The following is a 24,226-nucleotide window of genomic DNA, read 5'->3' on the forward strand; positions in this document are numbered from 1 at the left end:
TAATAAATACCCTAATTCTTACCTTAACTACCTCCCACCATTCCAAAACTCCTCCGCACATAGGCCGGAGACCCTCAAGCCCCCGAAAAAAAACAGAGAAATCCTTTACAAAAGCCCGCTCCTCCAGGATGTCCCGGTCGAGCTTCCAGTACCCCCTACCGAAAAGGCAGACAGGCGCCTTGACCCGAAGGAGTACCCCGTCGTGATCTGAGAAAAACACAGGCAGCAGACGCCCCGACAAAAGCCCCAAGGATTTGGGTAGAAATACATAGTCCAGCCTCCGCACGACCCCCCGGGAGTTACGCCACGTGGGACCTGCCAGCGCCGGAGTAGTGTTAAGGCCCCCATCCACCAAACCATGGCTTGCCATGAGTCCGGTGATGGCCCCTACGCTACCATCTCCCACCCCTCCTAAATCTACATTAAAATCCCCTCCCACTACCAAAACTCTGTTTGTGGCAGACAGAGGTGCCAGACTCTCTACCATCTCCCTTCTCTCTGGCACCGTCTGTGGCCCGTATACCCCTATAATCCTAAGTCTAAAATCCCCTAACGCTATGTCTACCCCCAAAACCCTCCCCTGCATCGCAACGTACGTGCCTTCAACCCTCACCTCCCGTGTCCCAAACAAAATCCCAACCCCTGATGAGTGGACACCCCCCACACTCCACACAGACTCCCCTTTTACCCACTCTTTTTTAAAACGCTCTACGTCCCCCCCATCCCTTAAATGTACCTCCTGCAAGAAACAAAAGGTAAAACATATGTTTGATAAACAACTAAAAACAGCAGTTCTTTTTACAGTGTCCCTTAGACCCCGAACATTCATAGTCATTATTTTAATCTCCCCCATGGTTGCACACTTAAAACAAAAAGTCAACCAGGTGCAGGGTTCAAGTACTCACTCTGGGTAAAGGTCCTCGTCAAAATTGGACACTGGACCAGCAGCCTCCGAGGCCCCCCAACTTCCACATCTCCCATACCGCTCTCCTGAGAACCCCAAGATGTGGGTAAGGGGTTGGGGATGGGGGGTCCCGGCGTCCCAGAAATAGCCTGAGACACCCCATCACCATCTGGCAAAAACAGTTTGTCCATCTTGTCCCTCTGGAAGAGCCGGAGAGATGGACCCCGTGAGGACAGGGGAGACACCTCGGTGTTACTGACCATCTCCCCAACCCCTCGTACATCCATGGACAAGGGCTCGTGACCCCCTTCCTCTGAGGCCTCCCCTTCCACTGCATCCCCCTTCTGAGAAACCCAAGATGCAGGGAAGGGGTTGGGGTTGTGGATGGGGGGTCCCGGCATCCCAGAAAAAGCCTGAGACACCCCATCTCCATCGGGCATACACAGCGCCGAGGCCACCATGTCTATGTCCATCGGGATCAGTGGGAGAGATGATGCCCGCGGCGACCGAGGGGCCACCTCTGTGGCACTGTCCCCAATCGCTCTCACTCCCTCATCCCTCCCCGCCCTCTCCCAGCTCGATAGAAAACCTCTTCTTCTTCTTCTTCCTCCGTGCCTCACCCGAGTCCACAAACAGCCCTGACTCCTGCAGGGCCTGCTTGTCTGTGGAGGCGTCCCTCTTCGTTTTTGGAGTGGCAGGTAAGGGTGAGATGGACCCCCATTCCGCCGTCCCCGTTTGGGGGACTTGGAGATCCTCCACCATCCCCCTCATCTCCCCCACTAGGGCCCCGAATGCCTCTTCATCAATATACACTCCGTCGAGAGATGAGCCCAACTCTCCCGTTGCTCCACCCACCTCTCCCTGCGGTCTACTGGTGGATTGAGTACCCGTCGACATCTGGGTCTCCGGGACCACCTCCAACTCCACCAAGGCCCTCTCCTCCAAAACGACTTTGCCCCCGACATTTGGAGCGATCAAGGACTTGGCTTGCTTCTCCAGTTCCCCACTCACCATCTTTCTTGCTGCCTCTTCTGGCCTGTGACCTAGGGACCCTTCTCCTGGCCTCCCCTTCTCCTCCATGCCTTTTCTTCCGTCCATTCTTCCCCCAGCAGCCGCTGCCGCATATGTTTGTTGCCTCGCCGGGCACTCGCGAAACAGGTGCTGTTTACTGCCACATCCGTGACATTCTTTTGGTGCCGTACAATTTTTGGCCTCATGTTCCTCCGACATGCAAAGCCTGCATCTTACCAGCCCACATGAGGCTGTTCCATGCCCGTACTCCCTGCATTTCCTGCAGAAAGGTGGCTGACGTGCATAGAAAAGCATGCCTCTATCCGCCCCTACTGTAAAGACCGCAGGGGGATGCAAAAAGCCCTCAAACCCACCCGGATCTTCCCTTAGGAGCACCTGGAATTGGCGGCGGCCGTTCCAGAAGCCCAGCGAGTCCTTTACGTACCTGGCTCCCGATGTTACATCGCAGTAGCGACTCAAAAAGGCCGCCACCGTCATATCCGTCACGTGTGGATTATACATATGTATATTGACTGTTCTGAAATTCCTTCTTGCCAGGCACACGATGTTGAAAAAGGACAAAGGTCTTTCCCCCTTTGCCTCCTTTACCTTCTCCATTACTCCATCACTCTTACTTTCAGTGTAGAAAGTTACGTCGTACGCTTCTTCCATTGAGTTCCCCTGCAGGCACATCACATCTGGGACCTTCAGAGATAGCGCCCCCATCAACACGGTCCTGGCGAAGGTGTCCCTCGGCATCCTTACTTCTCCTTGCTTCCATGCGAATCTTATCGTGTTCTTTAATCCGGCCCTCGGAACTGACCCGGTGTTCCCACTACCCGCCATATCCGTATGGCTGTAGTCAAATATGTTTTAAGAAATTTTCAGAAAATTTCAAAAAAACTCTCAACGCCCTCCTACTTCGACCTTCTGACTCAGCGGCTTTTGGGGCACCTCGGTACCAAGCTTGATCTGAGCCAAAAGGCCGAGAAGCGATAACACACAAATGGAACCCTGCAACCGCCGGGACCCCCGGGGGTCTCGGCAGACCTCAGCGGGTGGGTTGGCAAGAGCCGGCTCCTCCAATCCCACCCACCCACCCACCGTTTCCCCGGCTACAGACAGACAGACAGACAGACAGGCAGGCAGGCAGGCAGGCAGGCAGGTGTTTTTTGTAAAAAGTCGCTAATGCGTCTTTAAGTCACTATCCTGGCTCATCTATGTCAATTTCTCTTGAAACAAGATACCGGGCTCTGCAAGAAGCAAAGCCGCTCCAAAAATACATTGAACTCATAAGTGTTCCTCTCCACGGAAGTCTTTAGTAAAAGGCGAAAGGCTTGTGCGTAATGAAGAGAAACCAGAGTCATATGGAAGTCAGAGGTCGGGGGCCCGAGACACACTCTGTGCACTGTAGGCCGGGTCCCCTCGGGTGCTCCCGGAACCCACTCTTCCAAGTTTGAGGGCTGTGGATGAAAAGAAGGTCACAGACACAGAGACACAAGAGACACAGACAGAGAGACAGAGACACAGAGAGAAAGAGACACACACACACACACAATGACACACACACACACACAATCCTGGCACAATTTATTTATTTATTTATTTATTTTTTTAAGTAAAATGGCGGGAAACGGGGGACCCCATTGAAAGGCGCTTCGCCCTTTTTTCAGTTTGAATGTTTCTTTCCTTCTCTTCTTCTGCTAGCTAGCTAAGCTAAGCTAAGCTAAGCTAAGCTAGCTGTTTACATAGCTTTGTGAATGAGTATTTTTCCTTGACAACGGGAGAAAAGTGTTGCACCGTTCCCGGAGGTACTGCAATACCGGGTCGATGCGTGGAGCGGACGGAGCAAGCCCCATTTCCGACTCCCTGTTCGAAAAATCCATTTAATATGTAGTCCCCCTATGGGGGACGTATCAGATATTAAACTGATAAGAACAGATTTTTTAAATATTTTTTTTTTTTTTTATTTATTTAAACCAAACCATTCATTTTAAACACTTCACATTTTCCAAATACCGGACATTTTCAATACATGGACAAAACCAACACAATCAAATAGAAAATACATTTTGGCCAGACAAAAGGCCTCTTATTCATAAAGGTACTTCCAGCGCTCCTTAGAGGCATGGAAGCCGTATTTGTCCACATCAAATTCAAACCTTTTCCTTAGATCAGCTCTAACCCTACTGACCACTCCACCCACTCCCCAATCCACATTGGATTTAACCAAAACCACCCTTGAATCCCACAGAGCCGTCTTCCCCAAGGAAATCAGGAGCCAAATTAAAAAAGAACCCCTACCACTCCTTATCCCCAAACCCCGCCCCAACATAATTGCATCAAAAGATAGAATCCCCAACACCTGGAAGAAAGAGCCCAAATCCTCCCAAACCCTCCTGGCAAAGGAGCACTCCCAAAAAGTGTGCCGGAGCGTCTCCTCGGCTTTACACCCCTCCCTTGGGCATACCTTGACCTTTGACAGGCTGTGTCTGTAAAGGACCTCCCTAACTGGCAGACGACCATGTAAACATAACCAATTTAGATCCTTCAACCTATTAGAGAGACCCTTCTGCTGAATCGCCTTCCACACCTCCGGCCCCACCCCATAGACTCCGACAGGACCCCGCTTAGCCACCAAGGTCCTGTATAAAGCCCTGTGATCCATGCAGAGCACCCCCTCCTGGCACTCAGTATGCCTTCTGCTCCACTTCACTGCATGTTGGAAATGAGCCGGGAGGGATTCCGCCTTAGGTCGGGAGTTGTCCCATGCTACCAACCTTCGCAGAGGGAAGGATAGCCAAAACAAGGCAAAAGCCTTGAAGCCATGGTTACACGGGTTAACCAGACTTTTACATATTGAAGAAAAGAAAATAGTGTCCAACTTCAGAGGGATGTCAGGAACTCCCCTTCCTCCCTCCTCCACTGATTGCACCATCCAATCCCTTTTTACATACTCATAGCCCCCCCAAACAAAGGAAAACATGGTTCGCACTAAATCCTTCCTGTAACGAGGAGGCACAGGAAAAACATAGGCCAAATAAACCAAGGACGGAAGAATGTCTGCTTTAATGACGAGAACCCGTCCACTCATAGAGAGCCGACGAGCTTTCCAAAGCCCCACCCTGGTGCGCACTTTCGCGATCCTCTGCCCAGTTGATGCCCTCACTTCAAAATCCACTCCCAAAATCCACTCCCAAGACCCTCATAGGCCCAGAGCAGAGCGGGAGGCCACTGAGGCCTTCCTCTCTCCCAGCCCACGGTCCGAAAAACTTAACTGAGGATTTCCCCAGGTTGACCCTAGCCCCAGATGCCTGTCCGAACTCCCCCAGGACCTCCACCACCCTGGCGACACTCCCCTCGGACGTCAGAAACAAAGTCATGTCGTCTGCATACTGAGATATCTTGACTTCAGAAGAGCCCCTGCCAGGGGGCCGGAGGCCCTTAATACGTACGTCTGCCCGGATAGCTGCTGCCAGAGGTTCCATGTACAACACAAAGAGCAATGGAGACAAAGGGCAGCCTTGACGTACCCCAGTCTGCTGAGGAACCACCTCCCCTACATGCCCATTTACTAAAACCCTACTTCCCACTGCCGTATATAGAATCCCCACCCACCTCAAAAACCCAGCCCCAAAACCCATCCTTTCCATAACTGAAAAGAGAAACCCATGGTGCACCTTATCAAAAGCTTTTTCCATGTCTAATCCCACCAACATGAGGTGCACCCCTCTGTCTTGGGCCCAAGCAATACAGTCTCTCACCAAACTCAGGTTCCAATGTATGGACCTCCCCTCCACCCCACAGGTCTGGTCCTCATGTATGACATGGGGCAGAACCTTACTTAGACGGCCCGCTAGGACACGGGCTACCACCTTATAGTCTGCACATAAAAGCGTAATGGGCCTGTAATTCCCCAGGTTGTCCCTTTCCCCTTTCTTATAAAGCAGCGTCAAGACCCCCTCCCTCATTGAAGACCCCAGGAGCCCTGAGTCATACACCGCTTTAATTACCCAATAAAAATCTCTCCCCAAAATCTCCCAGAAGGTAACATAAAATTCCCGCGGAAGTCCATCGTAGCCTGGCACCTTGTTGGCTGGTAAACCCCGCAAAGCAGCCTCAACTTCCTCAAGCTCGAAAGGGCGATCGAGTTCAGAGGCTGCCTCCGGGGGAACCTTTTCCCTCAAAAAACCCAGAAAGACACTTTCTTTCGAACCATCTATGTCCTTCTCCCTAAAGGATTCTTGGTAGAAAGAGGACGCTGCTTCCACCATCCCCTTTGGGTCAGAAACCATTCCCCCCCCTTCTGTTCGCAACTGGGCAATAACTGCTTTGGCCCGGGCAGCTTTAATCTGTTAAAAAAAATATGAGCTACTAGCCTCACCAAACTCAAATTTGTCTCTTTGACATCTAAATAGAAAATCCCTGGCCTTCCCCTGAAAATACATCCCCAGCTTACTTTTTAAACTCTCCATCCTCTCCACATCCCTCCCCTCTCCCTTATTCTCAGCTGCCACCAAGGCAGTCAGCTCCCCCTGAAGCCGCTGAAAAACCTTCCTGTCTGCTCGGACCTTAGTGACACAGTGTGAAATGGCCAGGGTGCGCACATTGCGCTTAACACACTCCCACCATTCAACTAGGGAACCAAAATAAGGCTTGAGATCCCCCCCATATCTCGTAATGGGATTTAAAAGCCTCCCTAAAAGAAAGATCGGCCAAAATGTTGGAGTTTAATTTCCAAAAGCCTCTGCCGAATATCGGCACGTCTATCGAGAACACTACCTGAACTTGGCAGTGGTCAGAAAACCAAACCGGAGACACAGTGACTTTTGAGATGGCCACAGAAACTGGTAAAAAAATAAAATCTATACGACTACGGGAACCCCTTGAGTTTGCCCATGTCATACCCTCCCCCTTGGGGTCGCAGACTCTGAAAGAGTCCCTCAAAGAAAAGTCTTTAACTACAGAAACCAAATAGGGTAGGCTAAAATCCCCAGTGCCTTCAAAAGATACATTGAAATCCCCACCCAAAACCACAGTTCGATTAGTGACACAAATATCTGGCAGAGCCAAAAAAAGATTTTTTCTACCTCTTGGTTCAGCAGGAGCATAAATGTTAACAAAACGAAACTTCGCCCCCCTCCAGTCTGCATCAACCACTAAAACTCTCCCCTGTATGACCGAAAAAGAACCCACCACACAAAAGTCCCTATCCCCAAACAAAATCCCCACCCCAGAGGAGTGCACCCCCCCTATCCCCCATTGGACTCTCCTTTCGCCCACCCCCTTGTAAACACAGAAACATCCCCCATGTCCCTTAAATGAACCTCTTGTAAAAAACAAACCTGGAAGGAGACACAGGAAAGGTACTGAAACACCCCTCCTCTCTTCCCCTTATCCCTTAATCCCCTTACATTCACTGTTACAATTGTAAAGAAAACCATACCAAAGAATAAGAAACTAAATAAGACCACCCAGTGTCTCTATCCTGTCTGTCAGATAGGAGCCTCCCCCATCCCGAAGCCACTCACCCCTTCCAGGTATAGGTCACTGTTCGGCGTACCTGGTGCCACGAATGAGCGTTCAGGGCTGGAAAAGTCCTCACAGGTTAATACCTGTCCACAGTCCTGTGATGCTTCCCCAGCACTGGAAGAGTAGTCTCCCCTGGACCGTACCTGTGCACAGTCCATTGAACTTTCTTCAGGGTTGGTATCCATCTCCAAAGTTCCTGTCCCAGGAAGCTCAGGAACCAAACAGGCCCCGTGGACCTGCTTCCCAGACCCCCCCACCGAGGAATCAGAGACCGCCACCGCAGGAACCTTCGAAAGCACTGGATTCTGGTTCTCAGCCCCCTCATCTGACCCTTAATCCCCGGTATCCGGGTTCAGCACTAAAAACCGGTTGGAGATGGCCACCCCTGGCTTCTTATGCACTTCCACCGCCACCCGGTCAGTAACCTTCCTCCTCTTCTTTCTTTTCCCCTTGTACACCTTCCTGGACTCTCCATTATCTGAAGACGCCGATCCAGTCGACCCATCTGCCGAGGACGACCTCATCTTCCTGGTGGGGGTTTGGGTAGCCGGGTCGTCTGACATCTCACTCATCAGACTGTCCTCCCAGGCTCCCGTCAGCAGCTCCATCTCCTCCTCAGTCCCCTTCGGACGGACCTCCTTTACTGCACTTCCCCCGGGGGATTTTGCCACCTCTGCTGCCGCCGCTCGAATTTCCTCAAGAACCTCCTCTATTTGCCGGAGGGGGGGTCCCGCCGCGCCCTCCTCAGGGCCGTCGCCGGCTGCCTCCGCATAGGTCCGTTGCCTGTTGGGACAGTCTTTAAACAAATGGCCCTGCTTCCCACAGCCATTGCAGACTCGAGCCTCCCTGCAGTTGGCTGCCCCGTGACCTGGTTTTCCGCAATTCCTGCACTTCAGCAGGTTGCACCCCGTAGCCACATGACCGAAGCTACGGCAGTGTCTACAAAAACTTGGCTTGCCTGAATAAAACAGGTACCCCCGGTCCGCTCCAATGGAGAAATAGGCTGGTGGGTGAACCAACTTATCAGCTCCTTCCTGACCAGATGCCATACCCGTCCCGCAGGTACGGCACCCCAGGACTCACTTTTCCAAACCGGCATAGGAACGCCCCGATGCTGTCATCCCCCACATAGGGATTGTAAACGTGTACGGTGATGACCTTTAAGTCCCACCTGCACAAGGGGTAAACCTGGAAGTTTGAGAACGGCTCACTGGCTGCCTTCTCTTTGCAGGTGTCCATACATCTCCTGTACAAGGCCTCACTGTTTAGGGACAGGTCATATCCCTCCGCCGCCATGTTCCGCTGCAAGCAGTAAACGTGCCCTGGGTCCACCTTTAACCCTTCAATGATCACCGTCCTGATGAACCATTCGCTGTTCCCAATTTGCTGGCCCTTGTTCTTCCAAACGAATTGCAACGTATTGCGCAGTCCAGCCCCTCTGGCTGACTGTTGATCCTGCCCTCCGGCCATCGGCTTTTAACTAAGGGGTTACGGCACCTCAGTACCCAACTTGAACTTAGCCAAAAGGCCGAGAAGCGATAACCCACAAATGGAACCCTGCAACCGCCGGGCCCCCGGGGGTCTCGGCAGACCTCAGCGGGTGGGTTGGCAAGAGCCGGCTCCTCCAATCCCAGCCACCCACCGTTTCCCCGGCTACAGACAGACAGACAGACAGACAGACAGACAGACAGGCAGGCAGGCAGGCAGGTGTTTTTTGTAAAAAGTCGCTAATGCGTCTTTAAGTCACTATCCTGGCTCATCTATGTCAATTTCTCTTGAAACAAGATACCGGGCTCTGCAAGAAGCAAAGCCACTCCAAAAATACATTGAACTCATAAGTGTTCCTCTCCACGGAAGTCTTTAGTAAAAGGCGAAAGGCTTGTGCGTAATGAAGAGAAACCAGAGTCATATGGAAGTCAGAGGTCGGGGGCCCGAGACACACTCTGTGCACTGTAGGCCGGGTCCCCGCGGGTGCTCCCGGAACCCACTCTTCCAAGTTTGAGGGCTGTGGATGAAAAGAAGGTCACAGACACAGAGACACAGAGAGAGAGAGACACAGACAGAGAGACAGAGACACACACACACACACACACAGAGAGAGACAGAGAGACAGAGACAGAGACACACACACACACACACACAATCCTGGCCCAATTATTATTTTTTTTTTTATATATTTAGTAAAATGGCGGGAAACGGGGGACCCCATTGAAAGGCGCTTCGCCCTTTTTTCAGTTTGAATGTTTCTTTCCTTCTCTTCTTCTGCTAGCTAGCTAAGCTAAGCTAAGCTAAGCTAGCTGTTTACATAGCTTTGTGAATGAGTATTTTTCCTTGACAACGGGAGAAAAGTGTTGCACCGTTCCCGGAGGTACTGCAATACCGGGTCGATGCGTGGAGCGGACGGAGCAAGCCCCATTTCCGACTCCCTGTTCGAAAAATCCATTTAATATGTAGTCCCCCTATGGGGGACGTATCAGATATTAAACTTTTTTTTTTCAAAAAATTGTTTACCTACTATGCCATTCATTCATACAATTCAAAATTATAATTTTCTTTCAAAAGTAAATAATGGCATTTTCAAAAACCCAAAAAACACACAACCCCAAAAACAAACCTCAGGGGAGCATCATCCCTCCCCGTCACTCCTAACCAATATCTGTCCCTATCTCTCCTTCTCTAATCTATCCCCTTATAAATCTCAATCTAACACCCCCAGCCCTAAACCCCCTTTCCACCTCTCCCGTGCCGCATGTTTCCCCCATTTCCTCTCCTCCCTCTTCATCCTACCTCTTATATCTCCTTCCACCCTCCTGACTATCCCTTCCACCCCCCAATCTCTCCCTGTCTTTACCAAATTCTGCCTGGCTTCCCACAGCCCCCTTTTAAAGAGGCTCATGAGAAGCCAGAGCAGAAACCTATCCCTACCTGTTCCCCTCGCTCTCCCTACACCTCTCTCTACCCTAGCCCACGTTACCACAAAATCTCCCCTTACTAAACCTATTAACACCCGTGCCCTAGCCCATACTACTCCGGCAAAGGCACAGTCCCAAAAGGCATGGCGCACAGTCTCCTCCCTGCCACAAGCCAATCTTGGGCAGGTGGGGGATCGCGCCAAGCTATGCCGGTACATGGTGGACCGTACCGGCAAACACTTGTGGAGGCTCAACCAATTCAGGTCCTTGAGCCTGTTGTCCAGGCCCCGCGCCTGCACTCCCTCCCAGACCACTTCCGAGATGCCCGCTACAGGCGCAGGACTCCCTGCCTGCCTGACCTCCTCGTACAGGTGCCTGTGATCTAAACCTACTCGGGCAACTTCAACCTCGGGGTGCGCACGCAGCCACTTGGCCGCATGGCCAAAGTGCCACGGCAGCTGTTCCGCCCGAGGACCCGTGTTAGACCACACCATTACGCTTCTCGCTTGGTACGAGAAGAACACCCGCAGGAGGTAACCGGACGGGTGTATCACCGGATGAGCCATCTCCGTCAATACAAAGGACACAAAAATTGTGTCCAGCTTGAGGGGGATGTTTGGTACCCCCCTACCTCCCTCCCCGATGGGACAGAGCATGCGCGCCCTGGCGACCCACTCGTACCTGCCACCCCACATGAACTGAAACACAAGCCTCACTAGAGGCCTCCTCAGACTAGCCGGCAATCGGTAGATGTATGCCAAATACAACAGAGATGGCAATACATCCACCTTTAGGACCAGGACCTTACCTATAAAAGACAAAGACCTAGCCTTCCACATTGCTAGCTTCCTCTGTACCACTGCAATACCCATGTTCCAGTTCAGCGTCGCTGAGCCGGAGGTCTCAAAATGGACCCCGAGAATCCTCAGGGCCCCCTCACAGAGAGATAGGACGGATGTGCCCGGGGGCTATCGCGCCATCTTCCGAAAAACTTAACGGAAGACTTTGCATGATTCAGAACTGCCCCCGACGCTCGGGTGAAATCCCCAATTATGGCAAGGGACCTTGTCAGGCACGAGTCCTTGCATAGCAGCAAGGAAGTGTCATCGGCGTACTGCGTCATCTTAACACGCAGCCCACCGCTGTTCTAAAAACACATTTCCCTGCTCTACCTCTATTGCCCTTTCCTTAAATAAACCTAGGAAATGATCAGTTGTCACCCTGACCATCTCCTCTGGTTTACTTACTACACTACCATCTTCTTTTCTAACTCCATGCATTATCTTCCTACTCTGCCTTGCCCTAACCGACTTAAAGAACATAGCGGAACAAGTCTCATTATGTTCTAAAAAGCCACTATGTGCACGCTCCAGGAAAGCTCGAGCCTTCTGCTCCTGCAGCTCCCTGAGCTGCGCCTTCAGGGCTGTGGTTCTCTCCCAGTCAATCGACCCGCCGAGGTTGCCTGTCTCGTACTCGAGTTCGATCAACCTTTGGATATGATCCACCTCCCTCCTTTCCTCCCTTTTTTTCCTCTTACTATATCCTATAATAAAGGCCCTAATCCTCACCTTTACTAAATCCCACCATTCTAACACCCCCTCACACATGGGCCGGAAGCCTTCAAGCCCCCGAAACACCCCTGTAACGGCATTAACAAAATCTTGCTCATCCAGTAAATCCCGATCTAATTTCCAGTACCCCCTACCGAAGAGGCAGACTGGCAACCCCACCTGCAGGAGCACCCCGTCATGATCCGAAAAGAAGACAGGCACCAGCCGCCCAGACAACTGACCCAAAGACCTAGGTACAAAAATATAGTCGAGCCTCCGCGCAACCCCCCTGGAGTTGCGCCATGTAGGACCGACCATTGCCGGAGTAGTGTGCAGGCCACCATCGACCAGACCATGGCAAGCCATTAGCCCGGTGATGGCACCTGCACTACTGTCTCCCCTATCCCTAAATCAATATTAAAATCACCCCCTATCACCAAGTGCCTGTTAGTAACACACAGGGGCGCCAGACAGTCCACCATCTCCCTCCTGTCTGCCGCCACCTGTGGCCCGTACACCCCAAATAACCTATATCTAAACTCCCTAAACTTGACATCAACCCCCAAAACTCTACCCTGCATTACCAAAAAAGTGCCCTCTAATTTAACCTCCTTATTCCCGAACAAAATCCCTACCCCCGTCGAGTGCACCCCACCTATGCCCCACAATGAATCTCCCTTTACCCACTCCCTCCTAAACCTTTCAACATCCCCTCCATCCCTCAGGTGAACCTCCTGTAAGAAACAAAAATCAAACCCTACCCCCTCTAAAAAACTGAACACCGCCCTCCTTTTAACATAGTCCCTTAACCCCCTAACGTTTATACTAAAAATAGAAACAGAAATATTAATTTTAAATTAAACCAATACAGGACCATGCCCCAGGACTACCTGACATGATGACTCCTTGCTGTCCCCAGTCTACCTGGCCATGCTGCTGCTCCAGTTTCAACTTCCACCTGACTGTGCTGCTGCTCTAGTTTCAACTGTTCTGCCTTATTATTATTCGACCATGCTGGTCATTTATGAACATTGAACATCTTGACCATGTTCTGTTATAATCTCCACCTGGCACAGCCAGAAGAGGACTGGCCACCCCACATAGCCTGGTTCCTCTCTAGGTTTCTTCCTAGGTATTGGCCTTTCTAGGGAGTTTTTCCTAGCCACCGTGCTTCTCCACCTGCATTGCTTGCTGTTTGGGGTTTTAGGCTGGGTTTCTGTACAGCACTTTGAGATATCAGCTGATGTACGAAGGGCTATATAAATAAATTTGATTTGATTTGAAAACCCCTTACTCTCAAAACACCCAAATAAAAGAGGAGGCTCACCCGATGCTCCCCTGCTCCATCTCCTCCAGCAGGGGCGTCCTCCCCTCTTGTGACACCCCCCTGTCTTCCTCCATCATCCCAATCCAGGATGCAGGAATGGTGTTAGCCACCCTGGCGTCCTGCATCCTGCTTTGGTCACCCAAACCCTCCTTTTCCCCTGCCTCCCCGCTTGCTGGGCAGTAAAAAGGGGACTTTGTATCATCAAAGATGGACTGCGATCCCCCCGGTTCCCACTCCAGCATCCCACTTGGTGGATCCAGTTCCCCTGGCGCCCCTGAATCCAAAGAGACCAACAAGGTCCTGGGAGTTTCCCACTCCTCAACCCCCTTTTCCCCCATTGGTCTCTTGGCCTCCCCCTCTCCTTTCTTGCCATCCTTGTGGGGCGGCCTCTTCTTCCCTTTCTTTCTTGGTGTAGGCGGCAAAGGGGAAACACCGCCCCCCCCCCCCCCCCCCCCCCCGCCAGTTCCTCGACCATCCCCCTCAACTCCTCCACCGAGGCACTCGACATGTCACAATCCCCCCATTCCCCCACTACTTCCCCCTGTTCAACCTCTCCCCCTGTTCCTGTTGCCGCGTCGTCCTCCTCCTCATCTCTCTCCCTTGTCACCTTCTCCTGCCTCTCCACTCCGTTTTCACCATCCGCCTTTTGCCCCTCCTCTCCTTCTGCTTCATCCTTCTCGTTCCCTTCTTCTGTCCGTGCCACTTTCGCCTCCTCCTTCTTCCTTGTGGCCTTTTCTTCTGGGCCTGATCCTGTTTCTGGGCCCCCTCTTCCTCTTCGTCCCCCATCCCCCGCCCCTGCTCCCCCTCCAGCCGCAGACGCGTATGACTTTTGACGAGCCGGGCACTCCCGCCACAGGTGTGCCGACGAGCCACACCCGTGGCACGCCTTGGGCTCGTCGCAGTCCTTCGCCTCGTGCTCAGCAGATCCGCAGAATCTACACTTCTTCGTGCTGCACGAGGCGAGGACATGGCCGTATGCCATACAGCGCCTGCAGAAAGGGGGCTGTCGTGCGTAGTACAGAGTCCCTCTGTCAGCCCCCAGGGAGAACATGGCCGGAGGATGAAGGTATCCACCCAGACCCCCCGGGTCCTCCCTGAGAAGGGCCTGGAATCCTCTCCTCCCGTTCCAGAACCCCAGGGAGTCCCTGAGGAGCCTCGGGGAGGAGACCCTGTCCATAAACCTCCCCAAAAAAGCCTTTACATCCTCGTCCTTGACGTGCGGGTTATATATGTTGACCGTCACCATCCTAAAATTGTTCTTAGCCAAACTTGTGACCTCATAGAAACTCATAGGCCTCTTGTCTCCCACGGCTCTCGCCTTCTTCAAGATCCCATCATGCATTGCCTCCGTGTAAAAGGTTACATCATAGGCCTTCTCTGTAGGGTTACCCTGCAGACATAACACGTCCTTTACCTCCAGTTTTAGTATTCCCATCAGGATTGACCTCCCAAACGTCTCTCTCCCGACTGGCTCTGTCTCCTTGTGGCTCCACGCAAACCTTACGGTATTTGCCAACCCAATCCCAGGGACCGATCTTCTTGGAATATCATCCGCCATTTTTCCCAGAAAAAAGCTCTCTCAAAAAAGAAGCCTCCAACAACAAAACCTTTACCGCCCTCCGGCCTTCGGCTTCCGACTAGGCGAGGTTTGAGATACCTCAGTATCAGGCTTGATCCTAGCCAAAAGGCCGAGAAGCGATAACCCACAAATGGAACCCTGCAACCGCCGGGCCCCTGGGGGTCTCGGCAGACCTCAGCGGGTGGGTTGGCAAGAGCCGGCTCCTCCAATCCCAGCCACCCACCGTTTCCCCGGCTACAGACAGACAGACAGACAGACAGGTGTTTTTTGTAAAAAGTCGCTAATGCGTCTTTAAGTCACTATCCTGGCTCATCTATGTCAATTTCTCTTGAAACAAGATACCGGGCTCTGCAAGAAGCAAAGCCACTCCAAAAATACATTGAACTCATAAGTGTTCCTCTCCACGGAAGTCTTTAGTAAAAGGCGAAAGGCTTGTGCGTAATGAAGAGAAACCAGAGTCATATGGAAGTCAGAGGTCGGGGGCCCGAGACACACTCTGTGCACTGTAGGCCGGGTCCCCGCGGGTGCTCCCGGAACCCACTCTTCCAAGTTTGAGGGCTGTGGATGAAAAGAAGGTCACAGACACAGAGACACAAGAGACACAGAGAGAGAGACAGAGACACACACACACACACACAGAGAGAGACACAGAGAGACAGAGACACACACACACACACAGAAAGAGACACACACACACACACACAGAGAGAGACACAGAGAGACAGAGACACACACAATGACACACACACACACACACAACATCCTGGCCCAATTTTTTTATTTTTTTTACTAAAATGGCGGGAAACGGGGGACCCCATTGAAAGGCGCTTCGCCCTTTTTTCAGTTTGAATGTTTCTTTCCTTCTCTTCTTCTGCTAGCTAGCTAAGCTAAGCTAAGCTAAGCTAAGCTAGCTGTTTACATAGCTTTGTGAATGAGTATTTTTCCTTGACAACGGGAGAAAAGTGTTGCACCGTTCCCGGAGGTACTGCAATACCGGGTCGATGCGTGGAGCGAACGGAGCAAGCCCCATTTCCGACTCCCTGTTCGAAAAATCCATTTAATATGTAGTCCCCCTATGGGGGACGTATCAGATATTAAACTGATAAGAACAGATTTTTTTTTTTTACAAAAATAATTTATTACTTGCAATGCCATTCATTAATACAACTCAAAATCATACTTTTCTTTCAAACTCAAATAATGGCATTTTTAATTAACAGAAACCCACAAACCAAACCAAAAAACTCAGGGGAGCATCGTCCCTCCCCTTCATACCTAACCAATACCTAACCCTTGCCCTTTCTCTCCTACCCTGATCTAACCCTACAACCCTCAATCTAACACTCCCAACCCTAAACCCCCTTTCCACCTCTCCCGTGCCGCATGCTGCCCCCACTTCCTCTCCTCCCGCTTCATCCTCCCCCTTAGATCTCCTTCCACCCTCCTCACTATCCCTTCCACCCCCCAATCTCTCCCTGTCTTTACCAATTCCTGCCTGGCTTCCCACAGCCCCCGTTTAAAGAGGCTCATGAGAAGCCAGAGCAGAAACCTATCCCTATCTGTTCCCCTCGCTCTCCCTATACCTCTTTCTAACCTAGCCCACGTCACAACTAAATCGCTTCTGACCAAACCTATCAACACCCGTGCCCTAGCCCATACCACTCCGGCAAAGGCACAGTCCCAAAAGACATGGCGCACAGTCTCCTCCCTGCCACAAGCAGATCTTGGGCAGGTGGGGGATCGCGCCAAGCTATGCCGGTACATGATGGAACGTACCGGCAAGCACTTATGGAGGCTCAACCAATTCAGGTCTTTGAGCCTGTTGTCCAGGCCCCGCGCCTGCACTCCCTCCCAGACCACTGCCGAGATGCCCGCTACAGGCGCAGGACTCCCTGCCTGCCTGACCTCTTCGTACAGGTGCCTGTGGTCTAAACCTACTCGGGCAACTTCAACCTCGGGGTGCGCACGCAGCCACTTGGCCGCATGACCAAAGTGCCACGGCAGCTGTTCCGCCCGAGGACCCGCGTTAGACCACACCATTACGCTTCTCGCCTGATACGAGAAAAACACCCCCAGGAGGTAACCGGACGGGTGTATCACTGGATGAGCAAGCTCCGTCAACAGAAAGGAAACGAAGATTGCATCCAGCTTGAGGGGGAGATGTGGTACCCCCCTACCTCCCTCCCCGATGGGACAGAGCATGCGCGCCCTGGCGACCCACTCGTACCTGCCACCCCACATGAACTGGAACACAAGCCTCACTAGAGGCCTCCTCAGGCAAGCCGGCAATGGGTAGATGTATGCCAAATACAACAGAGATGGCAGTACATCCACCTTTAGGACCAGGACCTTGCCCATAAAAGACAAAGACCTAGCCTTCCACATTGCTAGCTTCCTCTGTACCACTGCAATACCCATGTTCCAATTCAGCGTCGCTGAGCCGGAGGTCTCAAAATGGACCCCGAGAATCCTCAGGGCCCCTTCACAGAGAGAACCCCCCGGGCACATCCGTCCTACCGCGCCATCTTCCGAAAAACTTCACGGAAGACTTTGCATGATTCAGAACTGCCCCCGACGCTCGGGTGAAATCCCCAATGATGGCAAGGGACCTTGTCAGGCACGAGTCCTTGCATAGCAGCAAGGAAGTGTCATCGGCGTACTGCGTCATCTTAACACGCAGCCCACCGCTTCCAGGGATCAACAAGCCCTCCACCCCCGTGTCTGCCCTAATGGCAGCCCCCAGAGGCTCCATGTACAGAACGAAGAGGAGTGCCGAGAGCGGGCACCCCTGCCTGACCCCAGACGAGAGGTCAAAAACGTCACCCAAGTGACTGTTTACGCTAACTCGACACCCCGCTCCGACATATAATGTACGGATCCATCCTATATACTTCTCCCCAAATCCTAATCTACCTAATACCCTGAATAGAAAGGATCTATTCACGCGATCAAAGGCTTTCGCCTGATCAAGCGCTGCAACCATTAAAGGCAGACCTCTATCTTCAACCCAGGGGATGGAGTCCCTTATCAACTGAAGGTTCCATCTAATTGAGCGTCCCTCTACCCCGCACGTCTGATCCTCATGGACGACGTAGGGAAGGGCTGTGCGCAACCGATCCGCTAAGACCTTTGCAAGCAACTTGTTGTCTACACACAGCATGGTCAATGGCCGCCAGTTGCCAAGGTCTGTTGCGTCCCCCTTCTTGTACAGAAGTGACAGCACACCAACAGCCATTGATCCCCCTGGGACCCCTGTCTCAAGGATGGCCTTCAAGACTTCGAGGACCACCGGTCCAAGTATACCCCAAAACTTGAGGTAAAACTCGGCCGGTAGACCATCCATCCCAGGCACCTTCCCTTTACCCATCCTCCTGAGGGCGCTCTCAACCTCTTCAAGGGAGATCTGAGCCTCCATCGCATCTCTAACGTCCTCCGGCAACCGCCGGGACAGGTGTTCTAAAAACACATTTCCCTGCTCTACGTCTATTACCCTTTCCTTAAATAAACCTCGGAAATGCTCAGTTGTCACCCTGACCATTTCCTCTGGTTTTCTTACTACGCTACCATCTTCTTCTCTAACTCCTTGCATTACCTTCCTACTCTGCCTGGCCCTAACCGACTTAAAGAACATAGCGGAACAAGTTTCATTATGTTCTAAAAAGCCAATATGAGCACGCTCTAGGAAAGCTCGATCCTTCTGCTCCTGCAGCTCCCTGAGCTGCGCCTTCAGGGCTGTGGATCTCTCCCAGTCAATCGACCCGCCGAGGTTGCCTGCCTCGTACTCGAGTTCGAGCAACCTTTGGATATGATCCACCTCCCTCCTTTCCTCCCTTTTTTTCCTCTTACCATATCCTATAATAAAGGCCCTAATCCTTACCTTTACTAAATCCCACCACTCTAACACCCCCTCACACAAGGGCCGGAGGCCTTCAAGCCCCCGAAACACCCCTGTGACGGCATTGACAAAGACCTGCTCATCCAGTAAGTCCCGATCTAGTCTCCAGTACCCCCTACCGAAGAGGCAGACTGGCGACCCCACCTGCAGGAGCACCCCGTCATGGTCCGAAAAAAAGACAGGCAACAGCCGCCCAGACAACCGACCCAAAGACCTAGGTACAAAAATATAGTCGAGCCTCCGCGCAACCCCCCTGGAGTTGCGCCATGTAGGACCGACCATTGCCGGAGTAGTGTGCAGGCCACCATCGACCAGTCCATGGCAAGCCATTAGCCCGGTGATGGCACCTGCACTACTGTCCCCCGCTATCCCTAAATCAATATTAAAATCACCTCCTATTACTAAGTGCCTATTTGTAACACACAGGGGCGCCAGACAGTCCACCATCTCCCTCCTGTCTGCCGCCACCTGTGGCCCATACACCCCAAATAACCTATATCTAACATCCCTATACGTGACATCTACCCCTAAAACTCTACCCTGCATAACAACAAAAGTGCCCTCTACCTTCACCTCCCTATTTCCAAACAAAATCCCTACTCCCGTTGAGTGCACCCCTCCTATGCCCCACAACGAATCCCCCTTGTCCCACTCCCTTCTAAACCTTTCAACATCCCCTCCATCCCTCAGGTGAACCTCCTGTAAGAAACAGAAATCAAAACCTACCCCTTCTAAAAACCTAAACAACGCCCTCCTTTTAACATAGTCCCTTAACCCCCTAACATTTAAACTAAGGAAAGAAACAGAAATATTCATTTTAAATTAAACCAATACACAAACCCCTTACTCCCAAAACGCCCAAATAAAAAGGACGCTCACCCGATGCTCCCCTTCTCCATCACATCCGGCAGGGACGTCCCCTCCTCCCCTGACGTCCCTCCGTCCACCTCCATCCCTCCAACCCAGGATCCAGGTAGGGTGTTAGGGTTTGGAGTACCCTGCTCCCCGGGCTCCCCACCATCTCCCTCCCTGAAAGCGTCCAAGCTGAGGCTAGGGGACCCCTCAAAGAGGTTTTGGGAACCCCCAGCCAAACAGTCTTGATCCACTTCCAGGGCTTCACCCTCCTCCAAGTGCTGAGGGCCTGCGGTAAACAATGAGGACAAAGAAACCCTCCTCTCCCCCATCACTCGCTTACCCCCCCCTCCCCTTCCACACCCCCCTTCCTCTCACTGCATGTCACGTCTGCCACCCTCTTCCCTTTCTTCTTTTTTTTGTGTGTAAGAGGTGTAAGGGGTGTAAGAGGCAGCGGGGAGACACAACCCCCTTTCCCCGCTAGTGCCTCCGCCATTTCCCTCATCTCGTCCACTAGAAAATTCGACATACAGTCCCCCCACTCCCTCCCCCCTCCTTCCCCCCCATTCCCCCCCTCCTCCCCTCCCCCCACAGGCGCCCCTTCCCCCCCCACAGGTCCTGCAACAGGCACCCCCTCCCCCCCCACAGGTCCTGCCACAGGCACCCCCTCCCCCCCCACAGGTCCTACCACAGGAACCCCCTCCCCCACCACTCCCTCCCCCATTGCTCTTTCACGCTCTTCCTTCTTCTTTCTTTCTCCTCCCGCTGTCGCTCCTTTCTCTTCTTCCTTCTTTTTGCCTTCTGGGCCAGCCGTCTGTGCCTGAAAAGGCCGCCCTTCCCCTCCTCTTCTTCCCCCATCCCCCTCTCCTGCCCTCCCCCCAGCTGCAGACGCGTATGACCTCTGCCTGGCCGGACACTCCCGCCACAGGTGTGCAGATGTGCCACACCCGTGGCACGCCTTAGGCACTTTGCAGTCCCTCGCCTCGTGCTCCCCAGATCCACAATATCTACACTTCTTTGTGTTGCACGAGGCGAGGATATGACCGTAGGCCATACAACGCCTGCAAAACGGAGGCTGACGAGCATAATATAAAGTTCCCCTGTCAGCCCCCAGGGAGAACATCGCCGGGGGATGGAGGAATCCATCATGCCCCTCTGGGTCCTCCCTGAGCAACGTCTGAAAAACTCTCCTTCCATTCCAGAAGCCCAGGGAGTCCCTTACGAGCCTTGCCGATGATATATTGTCCACATACCGTCCCAAAAAAGACCTCACCTCTTCGTCGGTCACATGAGGGTTATACATATTTACTGTGACCAGCCTGAAATTACTTTTTCCCAGGCTGGTCACCTCGTAATTGCACATTGGTTTCTCCTTTCCCAGCTCTCTCGCCTTCTTCCACACTTCTTCAAATTTTCCTTCTTTCTTCAATGTCACATCAAAAGATGCCTCCCCCGGATTTGCCTGGAGGCACAACCTCTCCCACCTCCAACTTTAGGGTCCCGATCAAAATAGTCCTTCCAAACGTTTCCCTCCCAAACGGCTCCATCTCCTTATTCCTCCAGGCAAACCTCACAGTATTTGCTATACCGATCCCAGGCATCTTCGGTGTAGAAACACGAGCCATTTTTCCAAACAGAGAAAAATACTCAAATTGAAACGCAAATTGTTTGGTTTTCCGCACGAAAACGTTACTATCGCCCTCCTAGTTCGACCTCTTGACTCAGGGGCTCTAGGACACCTCGGTGTCAAGCTTGTACTGAGCCAAAAGGCCGAGAAGCGATAACCCACAAATGGAACCCTGCAACCGCCGGGCCCCCGGGGGTCTCGGCAGACCTCAGCGGGTGGGTTGGCAAGAGCCGGCTCCTCCAATCCCAGCCACCCACCGTTTCCCCGGCTACATACAGACAGACAGACAGACAGACAGACAGGCAGGCAGGTGTTTTTTGTAAAAAGTCGCTAATGCGTCTTTAAGTCACTATCCTGGCTCATCTATGTCAATTTCTCTTGAAACAAGATACCGGGCTCTGCAAGAAGCAAAGCCACTCCAAAAATACATTGAACTCATAAGTGTTCCTCTCCACGGAAGTCTTTAGTAAAAGGCGAAAGGCTTGTGCGTAATGAAGAGAAACCAGAGTCATATGGAAGTCAGAGGTCGGGGGCCCGAGACACACTCTGTGCACTGTAGGCCGGGTCCCCGCGGGTGCTCCCGGAACCCACTCTTCCAAGTTTGAGGGCTGTGGATGAAAAGAAGGTCACAGACACAGAGACACAAGAGACACAGAGAGAGAGACAGAGACACACACACACACACAGAGAGAGACACAGAGAGACAGAGACACACACACACACACAGAGAGACACAGAGAGACACACGCACACACACAGAGAGACAGAGACACACACACACACAACATCCTGGCCCAAAATTGTTTTATTTTATTTTATTTTTTAAACTAAAATGGCGGGAAACGGGGGACCCCATTGAAAGGCGCTTCGCCCTTTTTTCAGTTTGAATGTTTCTTTCCTTCTCTTCTTCTGCTAGCTAGCTAAGCTAAGCTAAGCTAAGCTAAGCTAAGCTAAGCTAAGCTAGCTGTTTACATAGCTTTGTGAATGAGTATTTTTCCTTGACAACGGGAGAAAAGTGTTGCACCGTTCCCGGAGGTACTGCAATACCGGGTCGATGCGTGGAGCGGACGGAGCAAGCCCCATTTCCGACTCCCTGTTTGAAAAATCCATTTAATATGTAGTCCCCCTATGGGGATTTTTTTACAAAAATAATTTATTTACATTCAATACCATTCATACTATTTACAAAATCATAATTCTCATTCATTCTTAATTCTATTAATATCTATTTATTTACAAAATTCACCAAACAAAAACAAACCTCAGGGGAGCATCGTCCCTCCCCGTCATACCTAACCAATACCTAACCCTTCCCTATCTTCCCTTTCCTAATCTATCCCCTTACAAACCTTACTCTAACACTCCCAGCCCTAAACCCCCCTTCCACCTCTCCCGTGCCGCATGCTGCCCCCACTTTATCTCCTCCCTCTTCATCCTCCCCCTCACATCACCTTCCACCCTCCTCACTATCCCTTCCACCCCCCAATCTCTCCCTGTCTTAACTAAATTCTGCCTGGCTTCCCACAGCCCCCTTTTGAAGAGACTCATGAGAAGCCAGAGCAGAAACCTGTCCCTTTCCGTTCCCCTCGCTCTCCCTACGCCTCGCTCTAACCTAGCCCAAGTCAGCAAAAAGTCGCTCCTAACCATACCTAGCAACACCCGTGCCCTAGCCCAGACTAGTCCGGCAAAGGCACAGTCCCAGAAGGCATGGCGCACAGTCTCCTCCCTGCCACAAGCAGATCTTGGACAGGTGGAGGATCGCGACAAACTATGCCGGTATATAATGGCACGTACCGGCAAGCACTTATGGAGGCTCAACCAATTCAGGTCCTTGAGCCTGTTGTCCAGGCCCCGCGCCTGCACTCCCTCCCAGACCACTGACGAGATGCCCGCTACAGGCGCAGGACTCCCTGCCTGCCTGACCTCCTCGTACAGGTGCCTGTGATCTAAACCTACTCGGGCAACTTCAACCTCGGGGTGCGCACGCAGCCACTTGGCCGCATGGCCAAAGTGCCACGGCAGCTGTTCCGCCCGAGGACCCGCTTTAGACCACACCATTACGCTTCTCGCCTGATACGAGAAGAAAACCCGCAGGAGGTAACCGGACGGGTGTATAACCGGACGAGCAAGCTCCGTCAACAGGAAAGAAACAAAAATAGCGTCTAGCTTGAGGGGGAGATGTGGTACCCCCCTACCTCCCTCCCCGATGGGACAGAGCATGCGCGCCCTGGCGACCCACTCGTACCTGCCACCCCACATGAACTGAAACACGAGCCTCACTAGATACCTTCTCAGACAAGCCGGCAATGGGTAGATGTATGCCAAGTACAAAAGAGATGGCAATACATCTACCTTTAGGACCAGGACCTTACCTATAAAAGACAAAGACCTAGCCTTCCACATTGCTAGCTTCCTCTGAACAACTGCGATACCCATGTTCCAGTTCAGCGTCGCTGAGCCGGAAGTCTCAAAATGGACCCCGAGAATCCTCAGGGCCCCCTCACAGAGAGATAACCCCCCGGGCACATCCGTCCTACCGCGCCATCTTCCGAAAAACTTAACGGAAGACTTTGCATGGTTCAGAACCGCCCCCGACGCTTGGGTGAAATCCCCAATGACGGCAAGAGACCTTGTCAGGCACGAGTCCTTGCACAACAGCAAGGAAGTGTCGTCGGCGTACTGCGTCATCTTAACACGCAGCCCACCGCTCCCAGGGATCAACAAGCCCTCCACCCCTGTGTCTGCCCCAATGGCAGCCCCCAGAGGCTCCATGTACAGAATGAAGAGGAGAGCCGAGAGTGGGCATCCCTGCCTGACCCCAGACGAGAGGTCAAAAACGTCACCTAAGTGACTATTTACACTTACTCGGCACCCCGCTCCGACATACAATGTACGGATCCATCCTATAAACTTCTCCCCAAATCCTAATCTACCTAACACCCTGAATAGAAAATATCTATTCACGCGATCAAAGGCTTTCGCCTGATCTAGCGCTGCTACCATTAAAGGCAGCCCTCTATCTTCAACCCAGGCGATG

General features: G+C 52.2%; 4 non-coding genes and 4 pseudogenes across 4 annotated transcripts; all 8 read right to left on the reverse strand.

The window, feature by feature from the left end:
- Positions 1–3,164: 3,164 nt before the first annotated feature.
- On the reverse strand, positions 3,165–3,281 carry LOC116357520 (U5 spliceosomal RNA). Its single transcript, XR_004205542.1, has one exon. It is a non-coding gene; the product is annotated as a U5 spliceosomal RNA (small nuclear RNA).
- A 423-nt stretch (positions 3,282–3,704) lies between these two features.
- LOC116357562 (uncharacterized) lies at positions 3,705–3,869 on the reverse strand (annotated as a pseudogene).
- A 5,369-nt stretch (positions 3,870–9,238) lies between these two features.
- On the reverse strand, positions 9,239–9,355 carry LOC116357580 (U5 spliceosomal RNA). Its single transcript, XR_004205581.1, has one exon. It is a non-coding gene; the product is annotated as a U5 spliceosomal RNA (small nuclear RNA).
- A 438-nt stretch (positions 9,356–9,793) lies between these two features.
- Positions 9,794–9,954, reverse strand: LOC116357564 (uncharacterized; annotated as a pseudogene).
- Positions 9,955–15,159: 5,205 nt separating this feature from the next.
- LOC116357581 (U5 spliceosomal RNA) lies at positions 15,160–15,276 on the reverse strand. Its single transcript, XR_004205582.1, has one exon. It is a non-coding gene; the product is annotated as a U5 spliceosomal RNA (small nuclear RNA).
- A 499-nt stretch (positions 15,277–15,775) lies between these two features.
- LOC116357557 (uncharacterized) lies at positions 15,776–15,951 on the reverse strand (annotated as a pseudogene).
- A 5,632-nt stretch (positions 15,952–21,583) lies between these two features.
- Positions 21,584–21,700, reverse strand: LOC116357582 (U5 spliceosomal RNA). Its single transcript, XR_004205583.1, has one exon. It is a non-coding gene; the product is annotated as a U5 spliceosomal RNA (small nuclear RNA).
- A 502-nt stretch (positions 21,701–22,202) lies between these two features.
- On the reverse strand, positions 22,203–22,342 carry LOC116357566 (uncharacterized; annotated as a pseudogene).
- Positions 22,343–24,226: the final 1,884 nt, after the last annotated feature.

This window comes from Oncorhynchus kisutch, linkage group LG25 (assembly GCF_002021735.2).
Source record: "Oncorhynchus kisutch isolate 150728-3 linkage group LG25, Okis_V2, whole genome shotgun sequence".
Classification (NCBI taxonomy): domain Eukaryota; kingdom Metazoa; phylum Chordata; class Actinopteri; order Salmoniformes; family Salmonidae; genus Oncorhynchus; species Oncorhynchus kisutch.